Raw genomic sequence first — 26,238 nt, forward strand, 5'->3', positions numbered from 1 at the left:
TACTGACTCTCCAAGCTCCTTTACTGTTGCAGGGACATTTATTTTACAAAAACATTCCAAAGAACCCTACAAGAGAACCTTTGCTTTTAAAACAACTTTTATTGTGTATGTTGGTGTTATGTCATTTTGATTCTGCCTAATCAAGATAAAGAGATTTATATTTTTATAAATAACTTGTGTGGCGTCCCTTTGTGGTGTTTTACTACGTTATTGTGAGTGTTGGTACAAATACTTTACACATTGCCTTGGAGATAAGCCTGTCTGCTTGTGCCAGGCTACCAAGGGGGCGAGCAGGGGTTATCAACAGTGTGTACCCCCCCTTACCCTGACTAGAAAAAAGGGTCCCTATTTCAACAAACTGCCAATTAGAGAACCCAGATCTTACATTGGTGGTCAGCGGTGAGGATTTGAACTTGTACTTGACCCACAGTAATTGGTGTACATCACTAGATTAGTACAGACCACTACGCAACCACATGCTGGTTTTTGGTTTTCCTCTTTTGGTTCTATTTTTGATCCTTCACATATACAATCATCATGTCTCAGCCTGATAAAGCAGCAAGTGAGAAGTCAGAATTAGAATTTCACATTGAGGATTTGTATTCCTACAAAGTGGACCAGCTTAAACAATTCTGCAAGGATTTGGGATGTCCCACAATGAGTAGCGCTAAAAAGGAGGAGCTACAGAAGGCCTTTAAAGCCTGGTGGGAGGCCAAAGAAGCTGAGGAGGGAGATGATGCAAATATGGATGAGAATGGGTTTAGGCCACAGGATTTGCCTGTGCAGAAGGCAGCCTCCAGGGCTGCAAGAATCCATTCAGTAGGGAGTCTCTCCCAGGAAGAGCGGGAAGAGAACCAAAGGATCAGGAAACATGAGCTAGAAGTCATGAGGCTCAAGATGAAACAATTGTACATGGAAAAAGAAATCCAGGCCAAGACAGAGGAAAGCAAGCAGGCCCATGCCTTGGAGGAAAAGAAAATGCTTTTGGCTCATAAGTTGTGCATGAGGGAGTTGGACCTTAAGGCCAAGCACTTCGAGTCCAGCTCAAATGGTGGCAGCGCACAGCCAGTGCAAGGGGGTAAGGTATACATACCCAAGGATTTAGTGCAGAATTTCAGGAAGGGAGATGGTATTGATGCATGGTTTGAAACATATAAGATGTCTTTGAGGATGCATGAGGTACCTGTAAGAACTGGGGGACGGGCCTGTGGAAACATTTTGAGGCTTCTGGGACAGCAGTTATGACACCTTTAGAAAAGGAGGGTGCCCTGACCTATCCAAGATAAAGGAGGCCTTATGCCTCAAGTATGGGCTAACCCCGGAGCAGTACTGAGTAAGGTTCAGAAACTCCAAGAAGAATGATGCAGGTACTTGGGTGGAATGTGTGAGAGTGTATACCAGAGCACTGGAAGGTTGGATGAAGGGCAGCAAAGTTACTGATTATGAGGGGTTGCGCCATCTAATTAGTTGGGAGCACTTGAGCGGTCTATGAGTTCCAGTTCTGCGCCAGCATCTTTTGGACAGTAACTTAACTGATACCAGTGAGCTTTCCAAGGAGGCAGACCACTGGACCAGCACACAACTGATACCAGTGAGCTTTCCAAGGAGGCAGACCACTGGACCAGCACCAGGGTCCACAAGGGGATTGTGGGTACCACAGCCAAAGGTGAGCAGGGTCCCCAGCAGAAAAGTGGGGGGGACAAAGGTAATCAAAAGGAGTTCTCTAAAGGGCCCCAAAACAGTTCTGCAGGAAAGGAGTCCCAGCCCCCCCAGCCTAAGACGCCGCAGCCCCCTAAGGGTGGGCATAACTTTCAGGGTCCCCCCAGGTGTTACCACTGTGGTGAGAAGGGCCACATTGCCCCTAAGTGCCCCAAGAAGTCCCAAGCACCCACTAGTGCACAGTCACCGGGTTTAGTGAGTGTAGCTTTGGGAGAAAAATTAGTTTCCAGTGAAGGGGAGGAGCAAGCAGTCAAGACCCTTGTCTCTTTAGGAGACAGAGAGATGATCCAGGAGACCTACCTGCCTGAGAAAACTAAAAAATACAGGCAGTGGGTGACTATCAATGGGAGGAGGGTGGAGGCTCTGAGAGACACAGGAGCCAGCGTGATATCCGTGAGGTGTCAGTGGGTGTCTAAGGAGCAGGTCATTCCCAATGCACTTCGCCCTGTAGTTGCAGCAGATAACTCCGTGCGCCTCTGCAAAGTGGCGCAAGTTCCGTTTCAGTAGGAGGGGGTCTCAGGTTCCTTGAAGGTCGTTGTTAGTCCATCCATGCCTGTAGACTGTCTGCTAGGAAATGACCTGGAGAGTTTCCCATGGAGGGAGGTGGAACACCAGGCTCATTTGGAGATGTTGGGTCTGCCTGAGTGGGTCTGTGTGACCAATCGGTCAATGGCAGCCAGTAGGGGTTACCAAGCGGACCTGGAGCCTGAAACAGTGGCCCAGGTACCTGCCAGGAAGAGGAAGGGCAGGGGGCATGGGAAACCAGCCCCCACAATTCCCACGGTCCAGGAGGAGGCAGAACCTGAGGGGGATGCCCTGGAACCTACATGGGAACAGATAGCCGAACTGGGAGACCTGCCTGAGCTGACCCATTGGCAGCAAGAAGGAGGTCCCTCGAGGGAGGAGTTCTGCAAGGCGCAGAGAGAATGCCCTTCTCGAACTGGTATGCAGAAACAGGCCACAGACCAGGCAGCAGGTGGGGAGTCAAAGAATCATCTCATTTACTGGGAGGATGGGTTACTCTATAGTGAGCCTAAGCTCACTGAGCCTGGTGCACCCTGTGTGCTGGTGGTACCCGAGCGCTTCAGGACCTTCCTACTGAGTCTGGCTCATGACGTGCCTCTTGCAGGACATTTGGGGCAGGACAAGACCTACCAAAGGCTTATCACCCACTTTTACTGGCCCCAAATGAAGACGCACGTCGGTACACATTGTAGGACTTGCCAGACTTGCCAGACTTGCCAAGCAAGTGACAAGAGTGGAGGGAAGTGTAAGGCTCTCCTCCAACCCTTTCCCATGGTGAGCACCCCTTTCGAGCGGGTGGGCATCGACATTGTGGGGCCTCTGGAACCCAAGACAGCCTTTGGCAACAAGTTTATCTTGGTCTTGGTGGACCATGCCACCGGGTACCTGGAAGCTGTCCCTCTCTGGACAATCACAGCCCCTGTGGTGGGTTGTGCATTGATGGGGATCTTTTCACTTGTGGGGTTCCCCAGAGAGGTGGTTTCCGACCGGGGTACCAACTTAATCTCGAAGTACATGAAGTCTTTGTGGAGTGTGGGGTAACCTACAAGTTTACCACTCCTTACCATCCTCAAGGGAATGGGTTGGTTGAGAGATTCAACAGAAGCCTGAAAGGCATGATAATGGGCCTTGCAGAGCCCATGAGATGGAAGTGGGATGTCTTCTTACCATGCCTGTTGTTTGCTTACAGGGAGGTGTCTCAGAAGTCCTTAGGGTTCAGTCCCTTTGAACTCCTGTATAGTCACCCTGTTAGAGGACCTCTCAGTCTGGTGAAGGAGGGTTGGGAGAAATCCCCTGGTAAGACCACCAGGATGTCTTCAGCTATGTGCTGGCCTTCGGCAACCAGACTCAACGCTTCAGAAAACTCGCTCAGGCAAAACTAGAATTTAGCCAGGAAGAAATGAAGAGATGGTAAGACCAGAATGCCACTCTGGTCAAATTTCAACCTTGGCAGAAGGTGTGGGTGATGGCGCCAGTGGAGCCTTGTGCACTCCAAGACAAGTGGACTGGGCCATATGAGGTGGTGGAGTGCAAGAGCGATGTAACCTATCTGGTTGACTTGCAATCTCCCAGGAGCCCTTTGAGGGTCCTACATGTGAACCGCCTCAAACCACACTTTGAAAGGCCTGATGTGACAATGCTCCTTGCTACAGATGGTGGGATGGAGGAGGAAAGTGACCCTCTTCCTGACCTCCTGTCAGCAAAGGAGCAGGATGGGTCAGTGGATGGAGTAAACCTTTCCCCCACACTGACCCCCAAACAGCAGAGGGGCTGTCGCCATGTGTTGAGTCAGTTCACCTCCCTGTTCTCCCTGACACCAGGAGTCACCAATTGGTGTGTCCATGACGTGGACACTGGGAACAGTCTACCTGTGAAACAGAAATTTTATAGGGTAGCAGACAAGGTCAGGGCCAGCATCAAGCAAGATGTTTCCAAGATTTTGACTCTAGGGGTAATTGAGCCCTCAAGCAGACCATGGGCTAGCCCAGTGGTCTTAGTACCAAAAGCTGCTGCGCCGGTGCTACCCCAGAACTCAGGTTTTGTGGTGACTACCGGGGGCTCAATGCGGTCACCAAAACTAACGCACACCCCATCCCCAGAGATGATGAGCTCCTGGATCGGTTGGGCGCTGCCCAGTACCTCAGTACATTTGATTTAACATCTGGGTACTGGCAAATTGCCTTAACTGAGGGGTTGAAAACGCCAGAGGGGTATTTCCAGTTCCATGTCATGCCCTTTGGGTTGAAGAACGCCCCTGCCACCTTCCAGAGACTGGTCGACTGGGTACTGTACGGGCTGGGGGATTCAGCGCCGCATACCTGGATGACATTGCTGTGTTCAGCTCCAGTTGGGAAGAACATTTGCAACACATCTGCGAAGTGTTGAAGGCTCTGCAAAGGGCAGGCCTCGCTATCAAGGCCAGTAAGTACCAGATAGGGCAGGGATCTGTGGTGTACTTGGAACACCAGGTAGGGAGTGGCCAGGTGACACCCTTCCAAGTGAAGATTGATACCATTCCGGCTTGGGAGCCCTCCAAGACCCAGACAGAGGTGAGAGCCTTTTTAGGACTCGACAGGTATTATCACTGATTTGTCAAGGGATATTGCACCATTGTTGCCCCCTTGACAGAGCTGACTTCAAGGAAGCAGCCCAGGAAGGTGATCTGGACCGATGCCTGCTGATGGTCTGTCTAGGTTTTTCCACCACATTAGTGATGAGAACTCCCAAAAGGGTCTGTAGTTCTCCCCACGTTTCAGCTGGAGGGGACACGTGTTAGACCTGGCATCCTTGGCGTGTTTTCCCCTGACTCTTGGCCTCTACCTCCTGTATTTTTGACACTGTGCTGGAATTCGTTTTTGCTGGTTTAGATGTTTGGGCACTTTGCCACTGTTGATCAGTGACAAAGTGCAAGTGCTCCCTGGTTAAATTATTATTGTGATTGGCTAACCATGATTGGCATTTTTGTTTTACCAGTAGGTCCCTAGTAAAGTGCACTGAGTGTGCAGTGCCTGTGCGCAGTTTGTTAACTGCCATGTTGTCCTGGCCAGTGTACACACTTGCCAGGCCTGACCCTTCCCTTTTCTTACACATTGGACACCCCTATGGTAGGCCCAAGGTACCCCTTGGGCAGGGTGCAATGTATGTGAAAGGTAGGACATGTATTAGTGTGGGTAACATGTCCTGATAGTGAAATACTGCCAGTTTTGTTTTTCACTATTGAAAGGCTATCTTGCCCATAGGGTAGAATGTGGAATGCTGTGTAGCATGTTTACCTTCATGTCATCCCATAGCAGCCAGATAGAAAGTTGGAATCTGGTATCCCTGAACTCAGAATTTAATGACACAGCTTTTAGGGAGGATGGTTTTTAAATTCTAAGTTTGGAAATGGCACTTTTAGAAAGTGGCTATTTTCTTGTGCAACCTTTCCGTGTGCCTCTGCCTGTTTGTGGATTGACTCTCTGGTTTATGAGTGACAGGGGCTGGGGTGGCTCCAGGAGGCTGGGTGAGCCGGCACTAGGCTACATAGACCTGCATGTATAGTGGTGGGAGGAGTAGCATCTGGGTCTGAATAGGGCTGTGCTTGCCTTCCACAATGCTGGCTCCACCTCCTGTCTGATGGCCCTGGCCCACACTCAGAAAGGAAAAAGATGTGCACTGGCAGAGGGCACCCAGAACTGGTTTGGACTGTGTCCAGGACCCCTCGCACATGAAGAACAAAGACATTTGGGGTATACATATCTGAGCTGAAAACCCTAAACTTCAAACTAGGAAACTTCGTGATCAAGAAGGAATCCCTGCCAAAGAAGAACAGCTGAAGAAGACTGAGGAAAAGTGCTGCCATTACTGTGTGTCTGGGAGCTGACCTGCAGTTGCTGTTGTTGCTGAGAAAGAGGACTAAGGGACTTTCTGCTGTGTGCTGTGTCCCCCTTGCTTGAAGAGAGAGCTGTGCTGTGTGCTTTGTCCCCTCTGAAGTGTAACTATCTCCAAGGGCCTGAGAAGAGCTGGCCTCCTGTTGAAAACTCAGGGATACAAAAGTTTCTGGGAAGACAACCATCCTGCCAACTCTGTGTGCGTGTCTCCACACCTAAACTGTGGTGTCGCGAATTCTACACTGCCTGTGTGTGCTTTATTGACTGGGCACACAGTGGGTGCTCATCGCGAGGTCTGTCTTGCCTCCAGCGTGAATCCTCCAAGGGATCGCCTCAGCGCCCGAGAGTGTGTGACAGTGCACTACCCGAGACCTTCAAAAGGGGCCACAATCACCGCCGCCGGCCCCGGAGCCGAGAGAGCACTTTTCCCGCATTCACCGCTGACTGCTCCGGGCTGGGTTTGCTCTAAAGAGGAGCCACGTTGCAGTGAGAGCAAAGCCGAAGGGTTTCCTAGTAACCAGGACGCCTGCGCCGACTTCACCACTATGGGGAGCAGGAAGACTGCCGGAAGGAAGTCCCGTCCCAACCAGCACACCACCGCCGGATGAGAAGGGCTCCCGCCGGAGGATTGACTGGAGAGAACTGTCACCACTAGAGCAGCCCCAGGTAATACGCTCCAGACCGTGCTGTTGTCTATACAAGGCCAGAAGCGGATGGGGAACTGGCGGGCTGCCTGTGACTGTGCGGGTGTGCTGTGGGTGGAAAGGGCATCCGTCGCTGTGCTGCAAGTGCAGCATTCTGGGTTACAAGTACAGCGGGGCATACTGACGTCTGTAAAAGACAGCATCCTGTTGTTTTCACGAAGTGCAGCATTCCGTGTTACAAGTACAGCGGAGCATACTGATGTCCGTGAAGGACAGCGTTCTTTCCCACAAGTGCCCAGTTGGTAGCAGCACATTTTTAAAAAGTTACTTCCCCACATTGGAAATTGAGTCCATAGCCCTACTGACTCCCCACGTTCCTTTACTGTTGCAGTGTCATTCATTTTTACAAGAACATTCCAAAGAACCCTACAAGAGAACCTTTGCTTTTAAAACAACTTTTATTGTGTATGTTGGTGTTATGTTGTTTTGATTCTGCCTAATCCAGATAAAGAGATCCGTATCTTTATAAATATCTTGTGTGGCGTACCTTTGTGGTGTTTCACTATGTTACTGTGAGTGTTTTTTTGTTTTTTTTAAGTTCAAGAAAACATTTTTATTAGAAAGAATAAAGGGGTCTGCATACCATTCAAAATATTGAACTCATGACATTGCATTACAAATCTGTTACCATAGAGTTACAAGTTTCGGACTTCTTAATAAGAAAGAAAAGAAACAGCAAAACAATAAAACTGAAGCATAAATAACATTAGAATATAAATAATTTTTAGGAACTGATGGGGGAGTCAGGGTGGTTTAAGGACTTCCTGCTGAGATGGTTGTTGCAGGGAACATCGTTGGGTGCTTGCGTCAATGTATGTTGTGACAGGTGACCACAAGTTTAAACGTTTTGTTGCCATGTGTAAAGGATAAACAAAAGAAGTGTCCATTCTATGATTATGGCATACAGCAAAGCACCAAGCTTTATAAGAAATGTTTATAAAGTCTTTCCAATTTGTGGCAATTTTCTGAAAAGCAACTGCTAATAAATCAATAATTTTGACATTCAGTGTGACGTTTTCCCAAATAGAAGAGAGACTTCCTAAAAAAAAATATGAGAAAAGGAAAAAGGAAATTTAGTATCAAAAATTAAGTTGATTTGAGTCCCTACTTGTTTCCAAAAGGTATAGACAGATGGACAATCGAATAACATATGTAATAAGTCAGCATTTGAGGAGGAACATGTCCAACAAGTATCTGGTACAGTTGAAAAGCTTTTACCTAAAGTGGTCGGTGTTAGTAGGAGTCTATTGTATATAAAAAACAATGTTTGCATTGTGCTGGCTGCCCTGGAAGATCTACGAATCCTGGTCCATATGTTCTTCCAAAGTGATAAGGACCAGGATGTCATAAAATCACATTCCTACGCCTGTTCTGTTTTAGACCTCTGCCTGACAATGTCAGTACCTTGTATGTAATTATAGATAGTGGAAGCCTTAGGCAAAGTTTGTAATAAGGTATGAAGTCGCGGGGAGAAATTTGGAACTGTAGAGGTAACAGGTACCGTAGAAAGATGGATATATGTATCCATCACAGCTTTCTTAAGAGAATTATATTTGTGGTTAAATGAGGTACGCAATTTGAATAATTTGCTGAGTGTAAAAAAGGATAAAAAATCTGAACCTGAGAATAATTGATGAACCCAAATTAGTCACTTTTGTCTCCAGGTCTTCCAGTAGAAGGGTTTATTCCGAATATGTAAGGTTTTGTTATGCCAGATTGGTGAGATGAGGAAGGAGTCTAGAGTGTTATGAGGTGAAGGGGGAACTAAATCAAGAAGTTTGGAAGTGAGCTTAATTATGGGAGTAGAGAGGGATTGAGGTTTGCGTGAGAAGGAGAGATACTCACGAAAGGAAAAGGGAGATAGAAAGAGATGCTCAAGTGAGGTCCAAAGAGGGCAATCTTCCGTGGAGTCCAACAACCAAAAAGAGGTTTGATGCAGGAGGAAGGCTTTTTGATATGCCGGAAAATCTGGAAAATTAACACCACATTCTGCTTTAGGGCATGTCAATTTTAGTAAAGACATTCGGGACTGCTTATTGTTCCACAAAAAGGAGGATAGGACGGAGTTGACTTTTTAAAATAATTTAGCGGAAATAGAAACTGGGATGTTAGTAATAGTGTATAATACTATGGGTGACAGCATCATCTTTATAGTGTCCAAATGACCCCACCAGGATAAATAGAAGGGGTGCCATTTAGTGGTTAACTCTGATATCTTTTGTATATATGTATTCATACATAATACTACTGTGTCCGAAACTGAGAAGTGAAGTGTAAACCTAAATATTTAATTTGTTTAGGACTCCATGTGAAGTTAGAGGCATCAAAGTCTGATTTAAAAGTATATTTGGTTAAGGGCAGGATATCACACTTATCATTGTTAAGTTTGCAACCAGAAATAAGGGAATATGACTTTACTTCCTCTAAAAAGGCAGGGATTGAGTCCTCTGGTCTCGACATAAAAAGCAAAATATCGTCTGCATAAGCGGCAAGTTTAATGTGGGAATTCATTGTTTGGAAACCATATAAATTTGTATTGTGACGTATTTTAGAGAGAAATGGTTCCAAAGCTAAATTAAAAAGAAAGGGAGAGAGAGGGCATCCCTGATGTTTTCCTCGATCCAAATCAAAAAATGGGGAAATCAAACCGTTACCACTGACTGCAGCCCGAGGATTAGAGTATAAAAGAGATATCAAAGATCTGAATTTAGGACCAAAACCAACCCACTTAAGAGTATAAAACAAGTAATTCCACTCAACTCTACAAACGCTTTTTCCTCATCTAATGCTATTGCTGCGAGGGGCTGTTTTAGATTAGCTGATTTAGATAAAATGTTAAAGAAAAGACATATGTTATCAGTTTTGAGTCGTCCCTTAACAAAGCCTGATTGTTCCCTGCCCAACAAATTTGGTAGATATGAATCCAAGCGTATAATTAGTGCCTTTGAAAACTCTTTGTAGTCGATGTTAACCAGGGAAATAGGCCTATAGTTTTTTAGAGTATTTAGAATTTTCCCTTCTTTAGGGATGAGGCAAATGTGCGCTTCTGAAAAAGAGCCAGAGGAGTTGTTTAACCCCTTCGCTGTGGCGCGAATTCCGCCGCGGTGCTGGGGGGGTGTGGGGTGAGCGCGGCGCCGCCATGCTCGTGATGGAACCACGCCATCATGAGTCACGGGCGAGCTGTGCTCATGACGGCGTGGTTCCGTCACGACTCCGCCCACTCTCTATTCTGCCGCGTGGGAGGAGCGGCCGCAGCATGACAGAACCACGCCGTCATGAGCACACGCCGCCCGTGGCTCATGACGGCGTGGTTCCGTCATGAGCACGCAAGGGGTTAAAGAACAAAAAGAATTTATCAGGGAGCACAATTTGGGCATTAAGAGTTTACAGAAATGAAGATAAAACTCTACAGTAAAACCATCTGGATGAGGCAATTTATCTTTCTTAAGACTTTGGAGAGCTTTGAGTAGTTCTTCATGTGTCAGGTCCATTTCCAAAAAAGACAAATCAGCAGGGGCACATTGGGGTTTCTGAACATTGGAAAAGAAAAGTGGCAATAACTGGTCTGTAGATTGTGTTTCATATGTATATAAAGACTTATAAAAGAGGGAGAATTCATTCAGTATCTCAGCATCTTTAAAGTTTAAATATCTATCATAGAGAGATTCAATGTTTAATTTGTTGTGCTGAGTTTTTAAATACTTAGCCAATATGTTCCCAGCCTTATTTTTACCACCATAAAATTTTGCACTAGATTTCAACAAGTATAGTTATCAGTAGATTTCTTATTAAATTGCAATTTAGCATCTAAAAGAGCTGTTAAACATTCCCTTGAGGGTGACATGTAGTATAAGTGCTCCAGTCTCTTAATAGTTTGAAAGAGATCATTTGTAAGGTTGTGTGCTATTTTCCGTTTCTTAGAAACGAAACTGATAATAAAATCTCTCGCTGAAGCCTTAAAAGCTTCCCAGATAGTTGAGAATGGCAAGGATTCATTTTGGTTTATTGCAAAGTACTCATTAAAGAAGGAGGTAAAGGAAGCTGTAAATACAGGATCTAAAAGGAGAGCACTGTTAAAACGCCATCTTCTAGGGGCTTTAACTTTAGGCAATATATCAAGACCAATTGAGACAGGGGCATGATCAGACAGCAGAATAGGGCCAATTTCTGTATTCGTGAGGGCTTGAGAAATATTATGAGAGACAAATATATAATCAATTCTTGATTGAGTGTGATGGGCTGGGGAGAAAAACGTGTATTCTCTGGTGGTCGGATTACATAAACGCCATGCGTCTAGGGGCTTATGTTGCGTGGTAGTATGAACAAAGGATTTATGAGGTTTATTGTGGATAAAAGAAACTTTGGAACATCTGTCTATAAACGGGTCATAAGTCTGATTACAATCACCAGCTAATATAAAGTTATCTTCAATGCAATGAGTAATTTGCTTAGCCAATGTGCACCAAAAAGAGGTATCACCACCAGTAGGAGTGTAATCATTAAGGAAAGAGACTGGAACAACCCTAAGATACAATTTAACATTCAACCATCTGCCTTCATCATCCGAGTTCTGTGATATAAGTTTGACTGGAAGTGATTTGCGACAAAGTATCATGACTCCGTTACGTTAACCATCCCCCTGAGAGAAGAAAACTTCCCAACCCAATTTTTCATTAATTTTAACGACTCAACATCTGTGAGATGCGTTTCTTGTAAAAAAAACTATATCAGCGCCCATTTTAGCTAGATGGGTTAAGACTCTTTGTCTTTTGATGGGAGACTTTAATCCCCTAACATTCCATGAAATCAATTTTAAAGACATAAAGTTTCAGAAAAAGAATGGTAAAGAAACATGAAGCAAAAGCCCAAATCATGAAAGCGACAATGAGGAACATAGAAAGAGAGAAAACAGAAACAGATAATCAATTCAATCCCGGGACAGAGGAGAAAAGAAGAATCAGATGACTTGTGCCAGGAATTAAAATTATAGATGACAAAATGACATAAATGAGATAAGGTACGCAAGTAATAGAAAAATGAATACATTAAAAGATTTAAATGTGTAATGATAAATATATTAATAAACATAAGTATGTGGAGAGAAGAGTAGATAATAGAGACACCAATGGAAAAGTGAATGTGAAAATGCATGACAGAACAAAAAACAAAAAAACAAACACATAATATACCTACAAAAAGGAAACGTGGATACGGGGGTGGGTGGAACCACATGGAGTAGATGAACGTCTAGGGATGACTCGACTACACCGGGGGAGAATCACACTATAACTAAGACGTAACTGTGAAGCGAAGAATAACATACTTAACATTAATTCATAAGATAAACAATGAACAAGGAAATATTGAGGCTCAGTAACATGAGCTAAAATATTCAAAAGCGACAATAAACTGTAATGCTAATGAGGAAAAGTTACCAGCAAATATATAAGACTAACAAAATTAAATATGCTTTTAAAAGAATGATGATATCTCATATATACAGTTCAGGAAAGTCATGTAACGTGTGAAGAGGAGGATCCTGAAGAATCCATATGATCCATTTTATGCGAGTTGATGAAGCTTTACAAACGAACTGGATCTTCATATGTTGTTGTTCTGTTATTATAGGTGACTTTAATAATACATGGGTGGAATAAACCATATCTAGCTCCCATGGAACGAAGATCTTGTCTCATGTTAAGAAAAGCTTTACGTCCGGCTGCTGTGACCTTGGAATAATCTTGCGCAAAGAACAATGTGGAACCAGACCAAGAAATCTGTTGAATAGTTTTAGCAGCTGCCAGCACTTTCAGCAAGTCTGTATATGCTAGAAAGTAAAGGATGACTCCCCTTGGTCGATGTGGAGGTGATGTGTTTGTTGAAATTGTATGTTTAGTGCGGTATCCTCTGGCATGTGAAGGATCTTAGGGAGGAACGATTTAAAGAATGCAAGAGAGTCTGTACCTTCGGCCCCTTCCACCAAACCATATATACGCATGTTATTTCTCCTGTTGCGATTTTCAAGGTCTTCAACTAGCTTTTGAAGTGTTGAGACTTGAGTATGTAGGAAAGTAACACTTTTGGTGGTGTCGTTAAAGAAGGAAACATTTTTTTCTACTGCAGTAAGTCTTATATCAAGCTGAGACCAGTTGTCTGATAGTGCTTGTAATTTAGAGTTATTTTCCTACACAAAGGGTCTGAGGGCCCTTATTTCTTGTAATAATAACTCCATTGAGACTGGAGAAGCCGGTTTAGGTGGCGAGGGGGGGGTCTTTTTTCAGTCGTTTCACGTTGGACTTTCCTGGTATTGCTGGTGAGGGATTCATTATTGTATCAATGTTCTCTGTCGGAAGTAATGCTGTGTGCTAATACAGCCTTTAAACGTCGAGGACCATTATGACTTCTGTAGCACTGAAAACCTTTATACTACTTGATATGCCCTTCCCCTCCACTTAAAGTGCATCATTGAAGCTAATGCATGAATAAGGGAAGTAGAAGTTGTAAAAATAGTATCTTATTGAGAAGGTTATGCAAGAGAGAGGAAACATAGAAAAACCAGGTACAGTCCAAATATATAGTTAAACATTCACCAAGTTTAGTTTTTAAAAAAGGAAAGAAATTTTTTTTTTTTTTTTTCTCAAAATGGCGGTCACTGTCTCATTTCTTCAGCACTTGTAAATTAATTGGGTCTAAGCTGGGTAACTGTACCACAATAAAGTCCCACTAAAAGAGAGTGCTGAAGATATTATTTGCCAGAGGGGCTAGGGCGTTTGTAGAAAAAGTAAATTTTTCATCCGTGATGTGGAAGATAAATGCTCGCAGCGCGTCCCCATATATTCAAAATGGCAGCCGCAATCCCGCGATTTCACTGAGAAACGCTTTAGCTTTAAATGCACCTTTCTGTTGTCAGGAAATGCTTCAGGCGTTATCTCATCCTAGCGTGCACTTCTTCGTAGAGGCATTCCTGCGGGCAACTTTGCGTCAGGTGTTCTGTAAACCCCGATTCCGTTGCACTGGTGAGAGGAGCCTCACGGAAACAACGCCATACTCGTTGGGCACCTGGCCGCACCCCGTTACCGTGACTGTTGGTACAAATACTTTACACGCTGCCTTGGGGATAAGCCTGTCTGCTTGTGCCAAGCTACCAAGGGTGTGAGCAGCGGTTATCAACAGTGTTCCCTGACTAGAAGCAATGGTCCCTATTTGAACAAAGGTACTTACCTCTGCCAACTAGAGACCCCCAGATCTAACATCCATCATTAGTCAAACTCTAAAACAGGCTCTCTGTTTGGCCTACAGAGAGTATGCAAGGATACCGTGTATAGACTGGGAGCCTGCACATCAATATTTGAAGTTATTCTTACCAAATGGTGGAAACATCATGTACGACCATTGACATTAGTGGCTGGCAAATTGCGAAAAATTGCGTATCGCAATTTGTGAGTCGCTAATGCCAAAGTACAAGAGTGTCAAAGACACGGTTTGCGATTCTCAATGGGGTCGCAAATTGCATGCCTCAATCAATCAATCAATCAATCAAAGACATTTATAGAGCGCACTACATACCCGTAGGGTCTCAAGGCGCTTAGGGGGGGTGCCGTTACTGCTCGAACAGCCAGGTCTTGAGCTTCTTCCTGAAGGAGAGGTGGTCTTGGGTCAGGCGCAGGTCGGTCGGGAGGGAGTTCCAGGTCTTGGCGGCCAGATAGGAGAAGGACCTTCCTCCTGTTGTCGCTCTACGGATGCGTGGGACGGCGGCGAGGGCGTGGCTGGTTGATCGGAGGTGGCGTTTGGGAGCGTAGAAGTTGATTCGGTTGTTGAGGTAGCTCGGGCCTTGATCGTGTAGGGCTTTGTGTGCGTGGGTGAGGAGACGGAAGGTGATTCTTTTGTTGACGGGGAGCCAATGCAGGTCTCTCAGGTGTCCGGAGATGTGGCTGTTACGTGGGATGTCGAGGATGAGTCTGGCTGAGGCGTTCTGGATCCGCTGGAGTCTCTTCTGGAGCTTGGCGTTGGTTCCGGCATAGAGGGCGTTGCCGTAGTCCAGTCGGCTGGTGACGAGGGCCTGGGTGACGGTCTTCCTGGTCTCCGTGGGGATCCACCAGAAGATCTTCCGTAGCATGCGCAGGATGTTGAAGCACGCCGAGGAGACGGCGTTGACTTGCTTGGTCATGGAGAGGGAGGAGTCCAGGATGAAGCCCAGGTTGCGTGCGTGGTTAGTCGGCTTGGGTGCGGTGCCCAGGGCGGGGGGCCACCAGGAGTCATCCCAAGCGGTGGGCGTGGAGCCCAGGATGAGGACCTCCGTCTTGTCTGAGTTCAGTTTCAGGCGGCTGGTCGTCATCCACTCGGCTACCTCCTTCATCCCTTCGTGCAGGTTGGCTCTGGCGGCGGTGGGGTCGTTGGTCAGGGAGAGGATCAGCTGGGTGTCGTAGGCGTAGGAGATTATGTTGAGGTTGTGTTGGCGTGCGATGGCCACGAGGGGGCTCATGTAGACGTTGAAGAGGGTAGGGCTCAGCGAGGATCCTTGAGGGACGCCGCAGATGACTTCGGTGGCTTCTGACTTGTACGGTGGTAGGCGGACTCTCTGTGTTCTTCCGTCGAGGAAGGAGACGATCCATTCCAGTGCCTTCTCCTGGATTCCGACGTTGCTGAGGCGTTGCACTAGGGTGCGGTGGCAGACAGTGTCGAAGGCCGCGGAGAGGTCTAGGAGGATGAGGGCCGCTGTTTCTCCGTTGTCCATCAGGGCTCGGATGTCGTCGGTGGCGGCGATGAGGGCGGTCTCGGTGCTGTGGTTGGCTCGGAAACCAGACTGCGAGGGGTCGAGGGATCCGTTCGTCTCGAGGAAGGTGGCCAGCTGTTTGTTGACGGTCTTCTCGATGACTTTGGCTGGAAACGGGAGGAGCGAGATTGGGCGGTAATTCTTGAGTTCGGTGGGGTCTGCTGTAGGTTTCTTGAGAAGAGCGCTGAGTTCGGCGTGCTTCCAGCTCTCGGGGAAGGTGGCGATGTCGAAGGAGGTGTTGATGGTGTCCCGCAGGTGGGGTGCGATGACAGTGTCGGCCTTGTTGAAGACGTGGTGAGGGCAGGGGTCAGTCGGCGATCCGGAGTGGACGGAGTTCATCATGCGGACGGTGTCTTCGGTGCTGATCGGAGTCCAGGCTCGGAGGGCGGCGGTGGGCGGTGTGGCTGTGGTCGTGGCGTGCGTCGGTTGGGTGCTGAAGCTGTTGTGTATGTCCGCGATCTTGTTGTGGAAGTAGGAGGCGAGGGAGTTGCAGAGGTCTTGCGAAGGGGTGATGTCGTTGTTTCCGGCGTTGGGGTTGGAGAGCTCTTTCACGATGTTGAAGAGTTCCTTGCAGTTGTGTGCATTGTTGTCCAGCCGGTCCTTGAATGCAGTTTTCTTGGCAGCGCGGATCAGTTGGTGGTGCTTCCGGGTGGCGAGTTTGAGGGTGGTCTTGTTGTCCGGTGTAGGTTCCTTTCTCCAGACTTTCTCGAGGGCTCGGCAGTTCTTCTTGGAGCTCTTGAGTTCGTCGGTGAACCATGGGGCTTTCTTGCTGCCGGGTCTGCTGGGCGGGGTCCTCAGCGGGGCGAGTTCATCCGCGCAGTTGCTGATCCACTTCGTGAGGTTGTCGGCGGCCTGGCTGGGGTTCGCTGAGCTGGCAGGAGGGTGCTGGCTCAGGGAAGCGGCGAGCTGGTCGGCTGTGATCTTGTTCTAGCTTCTATGGGCAACTTGTTGCTGGTGGTGGTGGATCCTCGTTCTTTCGAAGGTGAAGTGTACGCAGCTGTGGTCCGTCCAGTGGAGTTCTGTGGCGTGGCTGAAGGCGATGTCTTTGCTGGATGAGAAGACGGCATCGAGTGTGTGTCCGGCGAGGTGGGTGGGGGTGCTCACCAGTTGCTTCAGCCCAAGGTTGGCGAGGTTGTCGAGCAGGGTGCTGGTGTTGCGGTCGTTGTTGTTCTCCAGGTGGAAGTTGAGGTCCCCCAGGAGGATGTAGTCGGCGGAGGGGAGGGCATGCGGGCTGACGAAGTCGCCGATGTCCTCGCTGAATTGAGTGCGTGGTCCCGGGGGTCGGTAGATCAGGGTGCCTCTGAGGGTGGTCTTCGGGTCGGTGTGGATCTGGAAGTGCAGGTGTTCGGCGGTGGTTAGGGTGTTGTCGGTGCTAGTCGTGATTCGGATGGTGTTCCTGTGGATGATGGCGATGCCTCCTCCCATCTGGTTGGCGGTGCGTTCCCTCCGGGTGATCTTGTAGCCCTCTGGGATGGCGATGGCGATGTCGGGCGCTGAAGAGGCGTTCATCCAGGTCTCCGTGATGAAGGCAACGTCAGGGGCTGTGGCGTCTAGGAGGTTCCAGAGTTCGGTGGCGTGTCTGTGGACGGAGCGGGTGTTGAGCAGGATGCACTTGAGGTGTTTGCTGCTGGTGTTCTGCTTGGCGGGTGCTGGTGCCGGGCAGGTCCGGATGCAGGTGAACTTGCAGGCGTGGCAGCTGAAGGGTCCGTGGGTGTGCTTCGAAGTCGCTCGGTAGCATCCCTGGGTCCCGCCGGTGTTGAGTGCGATGAGTGTTGCGGCGTCGTAGGACTGTCGGGTCGTCTTCCGTCGGTGGGGTCCAGGGGTCCTGGCACTGGGCGCGGTCCAGGCGCGGACGGGCGTAGACGGGCTTGCCTTTGGCGCGCCTTCGGCGCACAATCGGCGCGCCCGCTGCGCGTTCGCACGGTCGCCATATATGGCGAAGTGCGCGGGGGCGGAGCAGCTGGGAGGCGGGGAGGGTACAGAAGGCAAAAGGGGCGGGGTTAGTGGCTGTGGCGGGAAGCGGGGAGCGGGGAGGGAGGACGGAGGGGCCAAACGAAGCAAGCAATACAGAAGGCAAAAAACAAGTTACAGGGAGACAGGCAACAAAACACAATACAGAACAGCAAAAACGAAGGGGGCTGGTCAGGCGGTCACGAATATTTATGAGGCACTCGCAATTTGCGACCCCATTGGAGTGGCTGGCCCTCCCAGGTATGCTGGCCTCCTGGGCTCAGCAAACCTCCATGTCTGGGACTGCTATTAAATAAAGCAATTTTTTTAATGCAGCCCGTTTTCCTTAAAGAAAACGGGATGCATTTCAAAAAACAAATATGAAAAGTTTTTGTTTCATTTATTAAGAGCAGGTAGTGGTCTCTGGGACCACTGCCTGCCCCTAATAAATATTTTCCTTTGCATTTGCAAAGGGGAAGGGGTACCCTGGGGACCCTTTCCTGTTTCCGAGTGTTTTGCCACCCTCTTGAAGAGGGTGGCAAACTGTGAGTGTTTTGACAGCGCGATTGCGGTAGCAAAACTTTCTTACATGGCTTTTGTGGTCGCAATTAGGTAGGGAACACCCCTCCCTAATTGCATGTCGCAAAACACTATTTTGTGATTTGTAAAATAGGGTTTGTACATGGCCCACATGATTTTTGCATGCGGAAACGAGTTGCAAACCCGTTTGCGCATGCAAAAACGGCTCGTACATCTGGCCCTCAGCTCAGTGCCCTGATCTATCTTCCAGTCTGATGATTTCATAGCCACAGTTTATGACATGGTGTATGTCAAGAGGAACCACTACAAGACACCTATAGACAAGGATCCCCAGCTCAAGGTGCAGGTGCTAAATTCTCCAAAGATAATGTCAGGTGCACTAGACATCTCACAGTAAATTACAGCTAATTATTACCCTTTTGGAGGTGGCGCCATTTTTTGCACAAACAATGCTACACACCTGCTGGTGGTGAATACAGGGTGTTGCTGCTTGTCTCTTGGCTAACACTTCAGCATGCTTCGAGAACCATGAGTCACATGTGTTATCATGGTAAATAGGCAGTGTTATCCTTGTGTGCACATGATTTCCTACTACAGTTTCTTCCACAGTGCTATGTTTTGATGTTTCAAATGGTTACAAGCAGTTTCACAGGCTGCTCTTCGAGGTCATTGTTTGGTCAGCTTTTCGTGTCTGCCCACGTGGGTGACACAGTCATGTTTCAGCGTGCACCCGTTGCTAGGAGTGAAGCTTTCCATGTGCCCCAGTTTACAGGGGTAGAAAATCTCACAGTCCCAGGTAGTGTGTCAAGTCCGAGGCATCTATCACACCTGTGATTCTTGCAGTGACAAAGAGCCCTCTTTCAGATGTTGCCCTGAGGTCATTCAGACTGCGCATGTAAAAGAGCAGGGTATAGGAAAAGACGACCATTTTGCCATCTCTAACTATGATTAGTGTCTTTGCTGCCAGCACAGACAAAGCCCTCTCTGCCTGCCTCCTGCACTGTCACCCTCGGCCAATGAGAGGAGATGTCAGAGCCTGTGTTGAACGGAAGCGATGTTGCCAATCATCCTATGCCCATCCACACTTACTTAGGTGACGTCTCACAGGTCAATGTGTATGATGCTGCTGATGCATCCCAGTAACCGTAAGCTGTTGTCTCTTTAACCCACTGCAGAAGCTGAGTCACGTGGCTGGAAGATTCCATCTCATTGGGAAACAGGTCATATGACGTGCCAAAAAATATACCACCATTGTGAAGCACCAGGCAATGGTGGTGAGAAGGAAAGATAGTGGAACAGCATGGGGTAATCCAATATGTATGTGTATGCGTGTCTTTGCGTCTGTGTCTCTATGTCTGTGTGTTTATTGCTATAAGCATTTGTTTGCCACATGTGTGCACCTGTTTTTGGAGCACGTGAGCACATTTATGTGTCTGAGACTGCGTGCCTGCGCTCGTGCGCTTTGGTTCAAGACACAGTACATGGTAATTTGAAGATTTACAAGTGAGGATGAGCAGGGGCACAAGACACTGTTTCTCTCATAATGTGATGATGGCGTTTTGGGTTCAGATAGGAGCTGTACTTAGGACACGCACTGAACGTGGTTACCAGAAACTGTTCCTGACATGGGATCGTAATACTGAGTCAATTCAGAATGAATGAAATTGCACAGAGGATGCGAGAGTGTACCCTCGCATCCGATGACGATTCTGGTATACAATGTTACAAAACATAAACTATCTGGATTCATACATAAATTAGCACCCTTTTCTTAACTCAAGGCTGAGTTCAATCTTATGCACAGCATTTTAAGTCCCCCCCTATCGCCCACCAAAGTGTTTTCCATCTTTCTTCCGACGCCAGCTGATATTTGGGCACATGAAACGTCAATGTTTTGATGGAAGATGCCCACAAAAGTAAGGCTTGATGTTATTGATGTATTAGAATTTCCGCTGAGAGTATCTATGTTTTCAAACGGAAAAGGACTGTAACCTCACTAGCATGAAAGCTGGGTTCATAATGCGGTTATTCGCATCACGGGAAAACGAGCCTTGTTTTCCCTGCTGGGTTGTCGCCTGTAAAAGTGGTCCCTTACCCGCTGTTCCCCGCTTCGCCCAGGTAACCAGAGGCCTGAGTAAGAAGTGGAAGTACTAGTGCGACTATGATCCGCCGCCACTCCTGCTTCTCTAGACACAAAAAGGAGAAGTTGGAATGGCGGGAGATGGCAGCTGTGCTCTCTGCTGACTCCTTCAGACCAAGATTCCTTTTAGGAAAATGGGCAGAGGCCTAAGGAGCAGTGTAGCAGCATTTAGTGCCATTTTTATACATCTGAAACCCCCTGATGGACTAAACATGCAGCCATATGTTACTAAAAGCCAATGGGAAAACTAGGGGGTCTAGGGCCCTCTGCATTCCAGTGTATGGCTGGTGGACACAAGTAGGCTAGACTTTAGCTCATGGGAGAAGCTGGAGGGGTAGGATATTGGCTAAAGAAGGGCAGACACAGTGAACAAATCTGTCCTCTGTGTCAAACGTAAATGTAGCCACTCACTGACCACCAAAAAAACCAATAATTTGCACCAAGGTAATAATATGAGGAATAAGCTTTCCCAACACTGCATGATTAATTACTCAAATTCAAGTTTTTAACATATACTGGAAATTCAACGATTTTGCTTCAAACTTCAGCTTATGAGTTCAGAAAATCATACATTTTCTTCTCCAATACACACTTTACAGTTTTGGAATACCTATATTAAATCAACCAAGCAAAAGCTTCTAATTTAGTAGGTTGGGATGCACACTGGAGAGCTACTTATAGGTAGCTGCAGAAGCCTGTTCTACATGATATTTGTAAAGCAATGTAAAGCAATGCGTAGTTTTCATTTGTATTTCATTTTTGTTTAGTTTAAAAGTCTGATAAATGTAACTTGGCTTTTTCAGGTGATATGCAGATAGTGTCATTTATTGTTGCGCTCTTTCCTTTGACACATTTTTATCAAAAACATACATGAATTTAAGCTAACCCTCTAACTGTGTTGAAAAATATAATTGTGTTAAAAAATAAATAAATACAATGCAAAATAAAAAAGCTTTACCAGAAAAGAAAAACAGATAAAGTTAGTGTCATCCTTGATGAGGTTGAAATCCAGTAGGAAATATTCGCATTGAAAGTTTCCTATTGAATGTCTTGAATGCAATATTCCAATTTCCAAGAATTGATGTTTATTCTCTAGTGTAGCTCAAGTGACATTTTTGAAGAGGCAGTAGGTGACAGATGTTGTTCAGTATGACATAGCATCAGGGACATGATACTGCTCCGAGAAGTCCTGAGGATATCATCTTGTCCTACCTCGGCAAAGATGGATGAAGAAAACACGGATAATGTCACTGATTACATGTAAGGCCTTTGTTGCAGATTAGAGTTGGCAATTGTAAACCTGCAAAGGGCAAGAGCTCTTGAACCATACGTGATGGAAGAGTGACAGCTCATTTCCCATTCCCGAGCGAAAAGCAAGCAAATAACAAGGCGGGGGGAGGGGGGGGGCACTATGATGTAAAACACTATCTGGCTATAATTTTCATTTTGTATTCGCTCTTATTCCTGTCAGATTAATGTCGTCGATCGAGAAGGTAATTTTAAAAATCACATGTAGCATTATTAAAGGAAAACATGATCAAGGCGACTTCCTCTGAACTTGATGGTTACCATGAGTTGCACGTTCATTTGGTCAATTACACACAATATGGGGCGGGGGGGTTGCCATAGCTATTGTGCTCCTGCTTGTGTATATTGCGAACAAGGCAACACATATATTTGCCCTGCAGCGCTGGTGTGATATTAGGGACTGTGTGAATAGAGGTAGACATCTTTTTGGACTAAACTCACCAAAGGTTCCACATTATTGTACAAGATGTTTCTTACACTGCCTGCTCACATTTTATAAATGTAAAAGGATCCTGACTTGCAAAAAATGTAGGGTGCGGCCTCTATGGGGTCTCTGTGGAATGTGCAGCTCTTGCATGTTCATTGTTTTCGGATGGATGAACAACAAATGGTTTCCTTAAAGAGAATGACCGCCATTGTTTGCTCTCAATATTTTTGTCAAAGTAGTTAAGTAAGAAAGTTAAGGCGGGACATAGATGTCTCCAAAGGGATAAGACAGCAATTTTTCAAGATGTCGTCATAGCTACCCTTTTAATTCTCTCACATGCAGCCGAATGGCGCATAGTTGATAATAAGCATTCACTGAACCGGGGCCTTAGTCTCAGAGATACATTTTTCAATGTCACCTGAACAAACATTAGTTAGCCAGAAGGGTGGTCAGTGAAAATCAATTCAATCACCTCACTTGGAGGTCAAAGAAGCAACGAAAATTAAATGATCCAAGCAAAGAGAATGCATCTTCACAAGTAAACTCGCCTGATAGCTGCTTACTTTTTATTTATTTATTGGTTTTATTGATGTATCCTTGCAGATGAACAGCAGAACAGAAATAGGACATCACAAGTCATAGCTCATTAGCACCACAGCAGAGTACATAGCAAAGTGATCGGTAGCATAACAGGTTGCTTTAAATACATTAGAGCACAGAGACCATAGACTGTGGAGTTGCAACAAATAGGTATTGTGCGCAGAGCATGGTGTTGGCTAATGCAGACTTAACTGCAGTGGAGGCACAGAGTCCACACTACTTCAAGGGAATGGTCAGCATTTCCCATGTGACATTTGGTTGCCTACCAGCCCAGGCTAGACCTATGAGATTGGTCCGGAGTCGCCTGAGGAAATGTATCATATGAAGAACGGGAATACTGATGAATAGGTAAAAGAATTTGGGGAGGGCGATCGTTTTAGCAATGGCAAACCATCCCGCCATAGATAATGGCAGCGTGGACCAGACCAGGATTAGCTTCTGTAGGCAGATCATTATCTTATAATAGCTCACCCTCCAGAGTTCATCTAGGTTTGCACTCATCCATATTCCAAGATAGTGAGCTGGCTCAGTCGCCCGTTGTATCGGTTGTTCAGTGTCAAACATGGCAGTCACCTGATTGAGTTGGAAGCTCATAGCTTTAGACCAATTGATGAGACTGCCATCATGGCCACCCAAATCAATGATCTCGCGAATCATGGGTAGAAGTTTGTCCGGGTATCAAGGAAATAAAGCATACCATCATCTGTGCACACTGAGACAAGTATTCTTCTGGCTGCAAAGGCAAGACATCTATGTGAGTGATGTTGCTATAATCGGTCTACCAGGAATTCCATTGCACTGGCAAAAAGAATGGGCGATAGAGGGCATCCCTGTCTGATACCACTGATAATGGGGAAGTAGGAGGTAATCTCACCATTGATCAGTAACCTAACACTGGAGAACATTTATAGAAGTTTAATCCAGCTAAGGAAACGACTGGTGATCCCAAACTGAGTCAGCAGTCGGAGCAGGTAAGAGTCGAATGCCTGAGTTGCATTGATGCAGCGCGGAATACAAAATCCCTCCCTACTGCCACGGACCAAAAGATCTCTCACACACACACTATCTATACATTCGCTGGTGGGGCCCATAACACCAACACACACACTTACCATTAGTCCGTGCGGGAGGAGATTATTCCTTCTTAGCGCTGGATAATGAGGGAGGAACGATACCACTTTACCCTAATGAGCAATAAACCTACAAACCCTTCTCATATTCATTAGGCCTTATATTCCACATTTGGTATTATCCTCCCAGACCGGGACGGATCTGTTAGTTGTAGTTTTAGTGAAATCCTAATTCTCTAATTAACCTTTACATTAACACATTTCAATGAATAAAACAACCCGACTCATTTCTGCAGTTGTTCAAATCCAATTTTATATTAATGTTGCAGATTAAATCATTCATTCGATCATATTTACCTATTCTGGCTAAAGTCGTCCTCTATGTCAAATCTGGTAGTCTCGCAATTCTATGCCCATAAATTTAGCAGGTTAAGTTCATCAGGAATTTGGGCATTAATTTAGTCCGTCCGAGATTTAGGCTAACAGCTGTCCTGCAGTGTCACCGTTCTCTCCGTCAGCATATCATCAGGAAATCGAAGGAGCGACTTCCGACCTCTCTATTCTATGGGTTTTTATAATAATTTCAATAGAAAAATGTAACAATATTGAGTTTTAAACTGTTCTGATTGGCTGATTAGGGGTCAACCTCTCCGTTCCCATAAGGTTTAGTCCATGTTGTCAGCATACTTGCTGGTTCCGGTTCTTTAATGAAGTCTTTTGTCTGTAGCACTGCCACCGTTCCAAGTGTCCTTGATAAGTACAGCTTGCCTGGGGTCAGGACAGGGCCATTGTGTATCTGTTGTCAGCGCAGGGGCACTTCACCCAAGCCTTGTTCAGCGTTGGCAGTCGGGTTAGGCACCAAAATCAGCCATCTTTTGGCAGTCCAAAATGGACAACTTAAGCAAAGAAACACAAAAACGTAATTAATACATAGAAATGACTAATTAAATGTTATTCCCTCGCTAATACCCATATGTGTGTGTATTTATCTAGCCAAAAGCAACACTCATTACGGGTTATACTTACAAATAAAGCACAAATCACAATTACATCACAAAAGCAACATATATCATGCAATGTTCTACTTATCTATCATTAGTATGCGTACAAAATTTAGTTTACGTAATTAATTAAGCCATGCAGATGCAAATCCCACGTATATTTCGGTCATTAATAAGGTTGGTTAGTTAATTGCACATCACTCCAAACCATTAGTACCCTTATAATTAATTAATTAATCTAATTAATAAAACGACATGCAAAATGGGGTGGGTATACAAAAATGTGCATTACCCGCTCCAGCAGCATCAAGCAGTATAGCAGCAGCACAAAGTTGTAGATATACAGAATAAATGAGTGTAACCATCGTGGGTATGAATCCGGGTTTGTGGTAAACTACTCAATGGTCAAGAATTACATAAAAATTTCCTTCCCAGACCACCACCCCGGGATAACAGTAAGGATCAAGTGGCACACTTTCACAAAGAACTTAGGGCTATCTACAGTACACTCATATATAGAGGCCAAGGTGATTGACCAATCCCGAAGCGCACCATGCACTATGACAAATCTGCACACTTTGTCACTTACTGTCATATGCCACTGTATACCCTTTCCTTCATGAATAGCAACACCCCAGGCAATAATGAAAAATCCAGCTACATGGATTGATGAGAGCCGACCGGCTCCCAATGTGGATGTCAAATAAAGCTTCTGTAGGAAGCAAATGTCAATTTGATGTCTGCAGGGATAGGCAAACATCTGTCTCCTCGTCTTAAATCACAAGGGGGGGAGGGAGAAGCGATGATCCATTCAGCTTCCAAATAAGGTACAAAGATCAAAGGAAAGGGGGGAATGGACCACTTGTACCTGCGTTATCAGGGTCGTTAGTTATTGGTGCCTTTCATAAAAAACCCTCATACACGTACGTAGGTGGAAAGGTGGTATATCGTGGTTCTCCGCCTATTCGTAACGTGACAGCATCATCATAGGTTTTATTTTTCAGTATGCTGACCTCCACCTGGAGGTGAACCACTGGTATTACAGTAGTGTCCAGAGACCAAAAAATTCTGAAAAGTGAAATGCTCAATGTGAAGTGAGGTTAAAATTCTTTCTACATCCTCATTTGGGTGCAATTATTTATTGATAAAGGGATGTTGAAGAAGTTAAAAACAGAAGGTGTGCGTATATAGATTGTGTTACTAAATCCAGCGCACTAGTATAGTCCATACATCAGGTCGACATGTTTCAGCTCCATTATGCCCAGCCGAGTCTAGGGGGCTTTCTTCAGGAGATGTGAAAGTGTTCTGGCACTAATTGTGCAGCAGTTACGAGTGGGTTACCGTTTGTCCACTCTGATAAATAGGTCAATAGTACCTGTAATATTGTAAGCAAAGCAAAAAGATGGGGGAAAAAGAAAACAGAATGTGTGTGAATTCCTGTCTGTTTGATGCTGCAAGTTAACCATTTTTAAACATTTTAAAAACATTTTGCGCATTTATCAAATATATGTCTAATACATTGTAAACAGGGGCATTATTTTAAGTTGTGGTGAAAGGGATCCATAAAGACGCTGGTGGTCTTGCGTTTTCATTGGAAATCTGCAGTGAGGCA

Source organism: Triturus cristatus, chromosome 2_2, assembly GCF_964204655.1.
Source record: "Triturus cristatus chromosome 2_2, aTriCri1.1, whole genome shotgun sequence".
Taxonomy (NCBI): Eukaryota; Metazoa; Chordata; class Amphibia; order Caudata; family Salamandridae; genus Triturus; species Triturus cristatus.